Genomic DNA, 10847 nt, shown 5'->3' on the forward strand with positions numbered 1-10847 from the left:
CCAGAACCGATGTGCGAGTGAGTGCCGCCAGCGCAGACGGCCCCCAGGGTTCTGCCCAGCAGATGCCGCGCCCCTCCCCCTCCTGGGAATCCCAAAACGCCACCGTTCCCCCGGGCACAGCCTGGACCCCACGTACGCCGGATAACTACTAGGACACCCTGGCTAGTCCACCCTGGCTGCCTACAGGAATAAGGGTTTAAGCAGAGGTTTTTAAACTCAAAATTCTGTCAGACCCACTGAATTGGCCTCTCCAGGGAGGAGACAGGAAACTTTTTGCAAAGTTCCCCGAGGTGATCTTGAAAGTCAGACAGGTGTATAATAATTAAAAAAAAAAAAAAAAAAGTCAGGCAGGCTGGAGACCCACCCAGTTAGAAAATCTACATGACCTTTACCGTTATCTGTGCGCATGCAATCGCACACTCTCAAGTCTGTGACAAGCAAACAGCCAATGTCAGGCCCAGCGCTTGGAATGAGAAAGATTTCACTGAGCTCATCACCTAGCCCAAGGTGGGTTTCCAGCCTTCTCTTTTCAGAGTTCCCTTAGTGGTTCTGTTGCGTTTTCAGAGTCCCCAGGGCCAAAAGAAATACCTAAGGGTTCTTCTGTTCATTGAATAGATCAAACAACGTAATCATTATTTATGTTCTAATAACTGAGTAGCTATTAGAAATACTACATATAAATGGGGGGAGGGGCGGTTTTCATTCTTAAATAGCCACAACTTCCTAAAAGGATGTGTGTGCCAGTTGGGCACCACACAGTTTCTCAAATCTTGAAACCAGAGTACACACCGCCTCCCTCATTTCTTATTCTATACTGGTTCTCCCAAGGTACTCGATTTTTATCACAGCAACCACTGTAAAACCAGCTTCCCAAAGACGTGATGTCATCAAAAAACATGTAAGGCAATCTAATGCTGAAACTGGCAAACGACCCCGAGTGAGTTAGTAGTTTGCATGGAGTCTGACATGTCAAGGGTCGCCTTAAACATTTATAAGTCCCATGGAGCCCTTGAGAATTCACTGCTGGGCCCTGGGACACGTTTGCAGACAGTTTGAGAACATGTGTGGACTTAGCTCCCACTCACTAACTCCTCTCCAACCACATATCCAGGGCTCAGAGTGCTCCAGCTGCAAGGACCCTCCTTCTTCCCTTGGATGTGCCAGGTGCTTTCTCTCCACAGCACATTTGGGCCTTGCTATTTTCTCTGCTTTACATGTTCTTCCTTCTCCAGATCCTGGCAAGGCAGACAGACTCCTTCTAAAAGGTCTCTGTTCAAATATCACCGTACTTCCTGAAGCCTTCTGGGGCCTCCAGCCAAATCTCTCCATTATAATCGGCCTGGTTCCTTGCCTTTGTAGCTCTTATCACTATCTGAAGTTATCCCGTTTATTTTATTGGTTTACTTACTTATTTTACAGCTGTTCTCTCAGAATGTGAGATTTATGAGAATGGGGAATTTTGTTCATTAGTTTACCCAGAACCCAGAACAATGCTTAGCAATGAGTAGACATCTACAAGTGGTTGAATGAATAAATGCAGCCACCGCCCTCGCCCAGAGAGATAAAGTTATGAAGAATGTGCTTTACGTGTGTTAGCCCCTTTGATTTTCACAACAGCTGTTAAAAAGTAGATACGATTAACCCCATTTTATAGATGAGGAAATCAAGATTCCAAAAAGTTAAACATTCAAGGTTGTACAGCTAAAATAGTACAGCTAAGACTCAAAATCAGGTCTAGCTGGCTTCAAGGCTGCTTTTGGTGAAACTATATTGCTTTCCATGGATTTTCATTATCTACCCAGAAAAGCTGAAGCCAGAGGTAAAGTCTGGAAACAGAGCCTGGGGTCTAATCTCCAGAGTCTTTGAAGAGAAACTGGCTCAGGTTGGAATTCATCCTCTAGAGGTCTTAGCTACTCACCGCAAGCAGAGACCAGCAGAGCTTTACCTCCCTAGGAAGGTCTTGCCTCTCGGATTCCTCCAGCTGGGCACAGAGAGGCCTTTTGAAGCCATATCTTCTAGCCTAGCTTGTGTTCCGCTGTAAACTTAATGGCACTTGTTAACTGGTGGCTGCCTGTAACTGCCAAGTTCCTATTGATCACCCTGACAAGTAGGGGTCTAACACACACAGCTGCAATCAAGGATTTAATGAGCACATACTCCCCCATGCTCCATGCTCTCTGCGCTGCACTGGGTACCAGGTGGCCCACATTTTAGACAGTCCCTGAATGAAGCAAAGATTATTAGGGCACACTCATCCACAGTCCCCAGGGAATTTTAGATTGCCATGATCCCCTACGAGGAACTGTGAAGGCGACATACAGGTCAGACGTCAGGTGGCTGGACACTGAGTTTGAGAACCTCATGTGAAGGAGAGGGCTCCTTCCCTTTGTACAAATTTGGACTATAAAGTCAAGGAACCTGTACTTTGTCATTTTCCTCTCTTCATGTGGGTTGCTTTTACCACGTTGCTATTAAACCGGTTGGCTAGGCAGGCAAATGATTCACCTTCCCGCTCCTCATCTTTGCACTCCCTTTGCCTGGCCCATCTAACTCCTGCTCATTCTCTAAGATTCAATTCCCTTGGTTCCTCTTCCAGAAAGCCCTCTCTAGCCCCTAAGACTGAACTAGGTACCTCTCCTCTCTGCTCAAAATACCCCACATATAACTGGATCCGGCTACTCTCTGAACTGCATTATAATTACCTGTGTGTGGTGGATCTGTCTCCCCAACCAAACTGTGAGCTGTTTTCAGGTGAGAGCTGTGACTATTCATTGTTGTATCTCCAGTCCTTAGCACCATGCCTGGCACATAGCAGGAGTTTAGTAAATATTTGTGAGTAAATATATATATTTACATGTTCTGACTGTGCTATCATAATTCTAGTTTCTGTGCTCTCAGCATTAATAGGATCTTGGAAAAGACCTTAGAGGTCATCTAGCCCGACAAACAGGTTTCTGCATCCTGAGGTCCCTGCACTGGTAGGGTGGCCTGCAAAAATCACAAGCAGCAAGAGAATATCACCCTAGGAAAGGCTTGGTCACAGGGTACTGCATCACTGACAATTTAGAAGAAATTGTTCATAACTTAACATCATTATCTTCTATACTGAATTGGAGCCCAGAGCTCTGCATCAGGTCACCATGACTGCCCCCTCTTGGGCTTGTGACATCATCTCCACATTAAGCAGCAACCCCAGGCTCCCTTACAACAAAACTACCTTGCCGCGAAAATTGTCAGAAAAGCAATTAACATGAGACTGGGTAACAATGAGAAAGAGATGGCACTTGATAGCAAAGTTTGCAATTGCCTGCCCTGGGAAGCCAGCACCTGGGGATTAGGGCTGTAGTCATTAGGCTCAGCCCCTGATGCTTTATCTCAGAAGTGCATAGCATCCCCTTTTCCTCATGAGGTGGAAGTTTGGCCAGTGTGGGAACTGCAGGGACCACCTGAAGCCAGTGATGAGAAAAAAGGCAGCAGCAGCTCAGGAGAGAGGCAGTCAGTCCCTCCACTGCCCATGGAGAAACGGAGCCTTCTCTGCAGCAGAACTCAGAGAGGCTAGAGAGAGAAGAAACATTTTGGAAATGTGAGGTGACTGCTGACAGGCAGGGTCATGTGGAGACAGAGAAAGAGAAAACAAGGTGAGAAGAAGAGAAAGAGAGACAACCTGAGAAACAGTTGAGAATTTAAAAAAAAAAAGAATTTTAAAAAAGAGTGTTCACAATCAATGAGAATTGTGAGAGTATGAGAGACTCCTTTGAGAAGTCGGAGGGGAGAAGATTATAAAGTTATAACTAAAATGTTCTAAACCTCATTGCTGGTAACTACAAGGCCAGATCACATTTACTTTCAACTTCCAAATTGTGATCACTGGAGGCTCAGGTTCTGGGCCCCAACCAACCTGTTAGCACATCCTGCAGGAGCCATGTCTGCCTCCCTGGGAATCAAGGAAAAGCCTTTGAAGTAAAAGTCCTTCCACTGTGACTTCCCCATCAGGCCACCACCATGTGCCCATGAGCTCACTGCTCTGGGAGGCGCAGAGGGCCTCCACCAGGGGCCACCACCACAACTGCCACTTCGGCATGATTCTGCTCTCACCCCCTTATTCCCAGTCCTTACTTTGGGGCCCGCTCCTCTCCAATACCTAACAGCATGCTTGAAACCAGCTACAGTTTCATGAATTTTCTGAAGGATTGGAGGTACAAAAGGGACCCACACATGCCCCAGTGCACCTAACGCCTCTTACCCACCTGCCTCCCACCTCACATCCACCTGCCTTCACAGGACCAGGTATCGCTCATCTCCCATCGCCAGAAACACGCCAGGCACCTCCATGCTCTGGACTCTGGGTCTGAGAGATGTTGACTCACCCCAGTCTAAGGCCTACTTCCAAATCCAATACATGCCCTGGATTGCCCCCCTTCCACACCCCTTCCCAGGGGACACCATTCCCACCCACGCTGCAGTCCGGATGTGTTGAAGCAAGAACATCTCACAATGTCATAAAACAATACATTTCCCAAAGCCTGGCTAATACTGTTCTTAAATAACCTCGTGTGGGAAATGCCAGAAGCTCAGCTCAGGTGAGCTAAAAATATCAGTCCAGATTCCTTTTAGTCTCTTTTCAATAAAGGTTAAAACTTGGGGGTCCAATCCCACCAAAGTTCCCTTTCACAAGTAGATGACAGTGGGTTCTTGCCTCAAAACTATACATTGAAAGTTAGTGCTCTTCAGTTTTATAACGAGTGTGTGTGGCCTGGCTATGCCATTCTCTCCTAGCCCACCTTCAGCCATGTGTTCACATTCAATCTTTCCCTCATCCTTGTCCCATCCACCTCTGAGCCTTTGCACAGCTGTCTTCTGCCTGGGGCATCTTCCTTTGCCATGCTTCTTCATCTTCAAAACTCAGGAATGTTCCCTGACTTAAAACATCTAACCTAGACATGCCTGCCCTGTGTCCCCATGCCCGTGCCTGCCAGACTCAAAGGAAGTGCTCAAAAATGCTTCTTGATTAGAAGAGTGATTGAAAGAGGGCACCAGGAATAAACTCCTTTGAGGGCTACCCAAACTGTCTTTATCTTTTATGGGAACAGAATTACGGCTGAGAATTGACTACCAGCAAAGGACTATATTTCCCAGCACCCCTTGTTTCTATGGGACTAAGTTCCCATAACTGGAAGAAGAGCAAAAGTGACATGTGTCACCTAAAAAACCTCCATGTTCTTTATGAATCCCAGTGTTTATCAGCAGTTCCAGTGCCATAGGGGACGATGCTGGCTTCCTGAACGCCCTTGTGGAATAAATGAGCTCATCTACTCATCGTAGACTGTTAAATGAGAGAAATAATTGTTGATATTCTTTAAGCCGCTATACTGTTGGTTGTTTTTCTTACAACGGCTTTGCCTTTTACCCTAACTAATAACAGGAGCAGGCAATTTCCTGGCATGACTCATATCTGGTTTCAGCTCTCAACGGTGATATCCTTTAAAGATCAACTCAATACAATGTGATGGCTAAGAGCATACTGAGCACTCCCAGTGAATAAGTGTCCCCCAGTGCCTCCCCCACACCATTTATGTCAAGAGACAGGTATGGCCTCTCTCTTTCTTCTAACGGTTCTCTCCTTCCTCTTGCCTCCCCTTTTCCCTACCTCTTTGAGGCACAACAGAAGATCCAACAGGAGCAACACACTCTCAGTAGCAACACTAACCAGCTGAGTAATCTTGAGCAAGTCATCCGCCTTTTCAGGGCACCTTCTCCCTCATTCTCTATGACGACAGGCCAGACTTGATCAGGGATTCCCAACCCTGGATATTCATTAGAATCAATCACCCAGGGAACTTTTAAAATCAAGATGCTCGTTCCCATGCCAGACCAATTTAAACCAAACTTCGGTGGGGTCACTAACTTGGGCATTAAATCCAGTCTTCAGATTGACTTCATCATACCCTCGAGCCACATGGTCCCAGTCACAATCCAGCCCAGTGCAGCCTTCAGTGGACTTGTGTATTATTGATATCCTGACGCCTAGGACAGTAGTAGGCGGCACACCTAGCAGATATTCACTTTTCCTTCTAGGAGGTCACTGTCATTTGGATAAAATTCCATGTTTCCTGCACTTGATTAGAATACATGAATGGAACTTTCTCTAAGGAGTGGGGGGGGGGGGGACTAAAGTCAGTTGCTTTTTACTCCTATCAGGTCTCCAACAGATTGGTGCAGCAGAAAGAACACGAGCTTTGAATCCCAGATCTGCCCTCCCTTGCTGTGCAGCTTGGGCCAGTGACCTGCAACCAGTGTGGCCGCTTTAACTACAGATTGAAGAGTATCTCCTGGGGTAATGCAAATATACAACTTGCAGCACCTTGGGCTGAACCTCTGAGCTCAGTTTCCTTAGCTATAAAATGGAAGTAATGATAGCTACAACACAAATTTGATGCAAAAATATGAAGACTGTATGTAAAATGGCATAGCACCTAGCATATAGAAAGTGCTCAATAAATGTTCGTTTTCTCCCACTTTATCCCCCCCAAATTTTCTATATCCCCAAACTTATGCATTTGTGTCCCCAAAATGGGAGGAGCCCCTATTTCATAGCCACATGAGATTCTTGTGAAGACACCACTAGACACAAGGCAGGCGGAGAGGCAGGTGATGCTCAGTGTGGTCCCAGCAAGGCAGCCACTAACGGCAGAGCAAGTTTTGCATTGCACAATTCCTGAGAGTTCCTTTCACCTCAAAGTCATCATAGGTTTGTCTGTTTACTACAACAGTTTTCTGGAACATGTCAGTGAAGTATCTTAAGGAAGTGGTGTCTTTTTCTAAATTCAAACAAATTAGCTCTATCAACTAGCAGCAGGGTGCCATCCCCACTCCCTATCTCCTCTGTCCCAATGTAACATTGTCCTTCATCAGCCAACCAATCAACCGGCCCACAAGGTAAGTCCTGACGGTGCCCATCCCAGGGACACACAAGCCTTTGTGCCCCTCAACACTGATCACACAGTGAGAATGGGAAGCACAGCAGGACGGATGGCGAAGATGAATCTCACCAAGAGGTGTCCTGAAGCTTCCGTTCTGTGGGGGCTCCCACCCCCTGCATCACAAACCAAAGCTCCCTACAAGGGCTTCCACTCACAGCAGCTACGCACGAGCTTCCAGATTGGACAGCTCAATGGTGTGCCACACCCACACACCCTTCTAAAGGAAACTGTCCACTCTTGGCCCCTGCTACAAAGGCACCCCCGGGCAGTTCTGTTTTGTATCACACTCTCCCCTGCCCAGGTGAGGGCAACAGAAAGCAGACCCCCAAATGGCCAATTCACTGTCTCGCCAACGTCAAAGGCATGGGCTGGGGGTGGGGAGGGTTGCCAATTGTCAATTAGATTCCTGCCTAAGGAAACAGAACTTGGAAATACCAAATACATAAATCAGTTGGTGGCGAGCACCAAGGATGAAATGTCTTGAGGTGGAGAGAGTAGAGAGAGAGATGCCTGAGGGACCACGTGAGCTAGGGGTAGCCAAAGTTATGAACAAGCAAAAGCTATAATATAGGAAAGAAGGCAAGTGTGGAATTCAGGTCCAGAGAGCTGGTCAGCAGCAAGTAGAGCGTGGAGGAGATCTGCAGAAAAAAGTTGGGTCACCTTTGGGGGCGGACAACTAGAACAAAGACCCATGGCTCCTGCTCTAGCGTGACTTCTATGGGCATTCTTCCATGTAATGCCACTGTCCTTTTAACTTCTTCCCCAACTTCACTTCAAATGATGTGAAAAAATCTGTTTACTTCAACTAAAAGGACTCAACTAAAACAGCAAGTAGAGATGGATGGAAAAACTCTTGAAAAAAGCCAATTAATAAAAAAAAAAAAAACACCTAAAAGAAGAATAACTATTCTAGAGTTTCTGGGAATAAGACTAATTAACATACGCATAACCATTTGCAAATTTGGGCTTGAGGAAATTATGAGAAATATAGATATTGAAGCCAAGCTTGCTTGTGTTCATGCTCTGTGCTTGCTTGCTCGCTCTCTCGCTCTCTCTCTCTCTCTCTCTCTCTCTCTCTCTCTCTCTCTCCACCCCCCCCCCCACCCTCCACCAGTCGCCACTGCGAAATAAATTCATTTTAGTTGGAAAGCCAGTTGGGGGCTTTGCAATCTACAGCTCTCCCACCCACATTTCAGCGGATCTTCTCGAGCTGGAAAGAAATCCTGGAGCAAAGAGCTAGGGAAGGGATGAAAGTATCTTGAAATACACCCTGATGGCCACTGGAGGGAGATGCTTCCTTGTGAATCATGCCACAGCCAGTTACCCACCAGGGAAGATTCTTAGCTGACACCAGAAGATGTGAGGGGACCTCTTCCCCTTCTTCCTCTTTTAGAGATGTGAGAAGGCAGCAACCTCTCAGGAGCCAAATGGAGTCTTTCTCTGCCTTGGCCAAAATAAGGCCGTGTTTTACAACTGGTTATGAGGCCCTGATAACCAGAGTTCGTACAGAGCAAGCAAGGCAGCAGGAGTGGAGGGTGGAGGTTGAAAGAAGGAACCAGAAGAAAAGTCTAATGCTGCCCTCCAACAGCTGAGAGGAAGTGGAGAGGAGGCACACCAACTCAGTGCTGCTTCAAATGGCAGAATAGGACCAGTGAGAGCTACAGGGAGGAACTGAGATGCTCAGTATAAGAAGGGCTCCTTGAGAACAGGGCTGTCCAACCTGTGAAGTGGGTTGCTCAACAGGGAGCTATTCAAGCTGAGCTGGACCATCTTCTAGATGTGATGTAGATGGGACATCTGCACTGTGTGGGAAGTTGGTTTCGTGGTCTCTTAAATTGCTTTCAACTCTGAGTCTACAGGAGAAAAGAAGTGGCCTGTTTCCCCCTGCCCTCTGGGTGGCTCTTTTTCACCCATTCTACTACATGCCACCAGTGGGTGTGGCTGCTCTCCAAGAAGCCATACCAGTGAGGTTTTCAGAGCCACAGCCTGAGAGCTAACTGCCCGTCTTGGACAAGAAGACAACCTGTTATGCTGTTAGGTCAGGATGGCACAGTGGGTCTGGCTCCAAACACATTGCAAGGGCAGGTAAGATAAAAAAAAAAAAAAAGGGAAAACCAAAAAATATAATATCTTCAATCACCAGCCACCAGTATAAGGCCAGTTTCCAGAGCAGGGGTTTAGGGGGCCAAGAGGAAACAACTCTAGACGGGGAAAGTTAAACATATAGGAAGAAAAAGAAAGAAAAAATCCAAAGTTTTCACATTCTAAATAAGCCAGCAAATCCAAAATTACAAAACTCATGAAGAAATCGAATGCTGAAAAACAATAGCCAAAAAACATTAATGATCTGAACATAAAGCAATCCAGATGAAATTAGTTTTAGGAAACAGTATAACAGACATACAAATGTATGTTGAGGATGTTCCAGAGAGAAATGAAGGCATAACGTCTGCTGTGCAAATAAGGGCAATGACCAAGCAGCACATGCAGCTGGCCCACAGGGTGCTCACAGGGAGGAGCGAGAGAGCGTGTGCAGGGCCCCGTGTCCAGGGCCCTGTGGCCCTTTTCTCCTAGGGCAGCACACAGAGGTCTAGCAAGGTCAGACATCAGACATCAGCAGAATGCTGACTCTCAGACTGGGGTGCTTTGAAGATGTTGATTACGGAAGAGCTGGTCTCTGCCTGGAACAATCATGCTAGGATGTGACAGCAGTAGGATGTGGCAGAACCTGAGCTCAGTGTTCTTGGTGGGAGACAAGCCAGGATTCCCGCATATGATTGAGAGGAGGGCCAAACCTGCAAGTGCATGGCTTAGCAACCCGGTGGCAGGGACTCATGGTTGGAGAAGCACCAGCCCCCTGTCTGGGCATCATGGGGCCCAGGGCTGGTACTCAGTCCTTGCTGTTGATGCTGTTGATCAGGATTGTCATAAACACTGAGTCAGTTCCTGGGGATTCCTGCAAGAAGCCTACTCCTCTTCTGGGAGGACCGCCTGTAGGGAATCAGTCCTAGAGAAGTCAACACTTACCTTCAGTACACATTTCAAAAGAAACAAAAAAAAACAACAACAGGTGGACATAAAAAAACAATTTGTTTTAATCTTGAAAATGAAAAATATAATAAGTAAATTTAAAAACTCAAGTCACAAAAATCTCTATGCTAATCACCGTCAGAGGGAATTAGTAACTGAAAAAAGGCACTTGAAATTCACCCAGAATGCAACCAGAGCACAAAGAGATCAAAGGTGTGAAAGATCAGTTGAGATGGCAGATGGACTAGGAGGATCTAACAAACACCCAACAGAAGTGGGTGTTTAGGAAGAAGAAAATGAAGGGAAGATGAGGAAATCTTAACTTTATTCCTCTCTTTCTCTCACACCCACATCCAATCCATCAGCACATTCTTGTGACTTAAGCTTATAAATACACTCTTAATCTGACAACTTCTACCTTCCCTGTCCCTACCACCATGATCCAAGCCACCATCCATCATCTCTCATCTTCTAACTGACATCTAGCCACCTTCCGATTTAGTCCCACGCGGGAGCCACCGTGAGCACTATAAAACATAAATCTGCTCAGGTCATTCCCTGCTCTAAGCCCTCCAGTAGCTGCAATCACATTTAGAGCAAAGTCCAAAGCCCTTACTTACTATGTCCTGCAAGTCCCTTCATGATCTGGCCTGCAAAAATATATATCCCAAAATTAGAAGGAGCCTGCAATGCTGTGATATAAGAATGTCATGGCCAGTGCTACCTCTCACCCTAGCCTCCTCACTCCTCTCCACTGCACTAATCTCCTGGCTGGTTCTCCAACACTGAGGCACTCAACCTCAGGACATTTGCCCTCGTTTTTCCCTCTGCCTAGTA

Source organism: Rousettus aegyptiacus, unplaced genomic scaffold (genome assembly GCF_014176215.1).
Source record: "Rousettus aegyptiacus isolate mRouAeg1 unplaced genomic scaffold, mRouAeg1.p scaffold_m13_p_5, whole genome shotgun sequence".
NCBI lineage: Eukaryota > Metazoa > Chordata > Mammalia > Chiroptera > Pteropodidae > Rousettus > Rousettus aegyptiacus.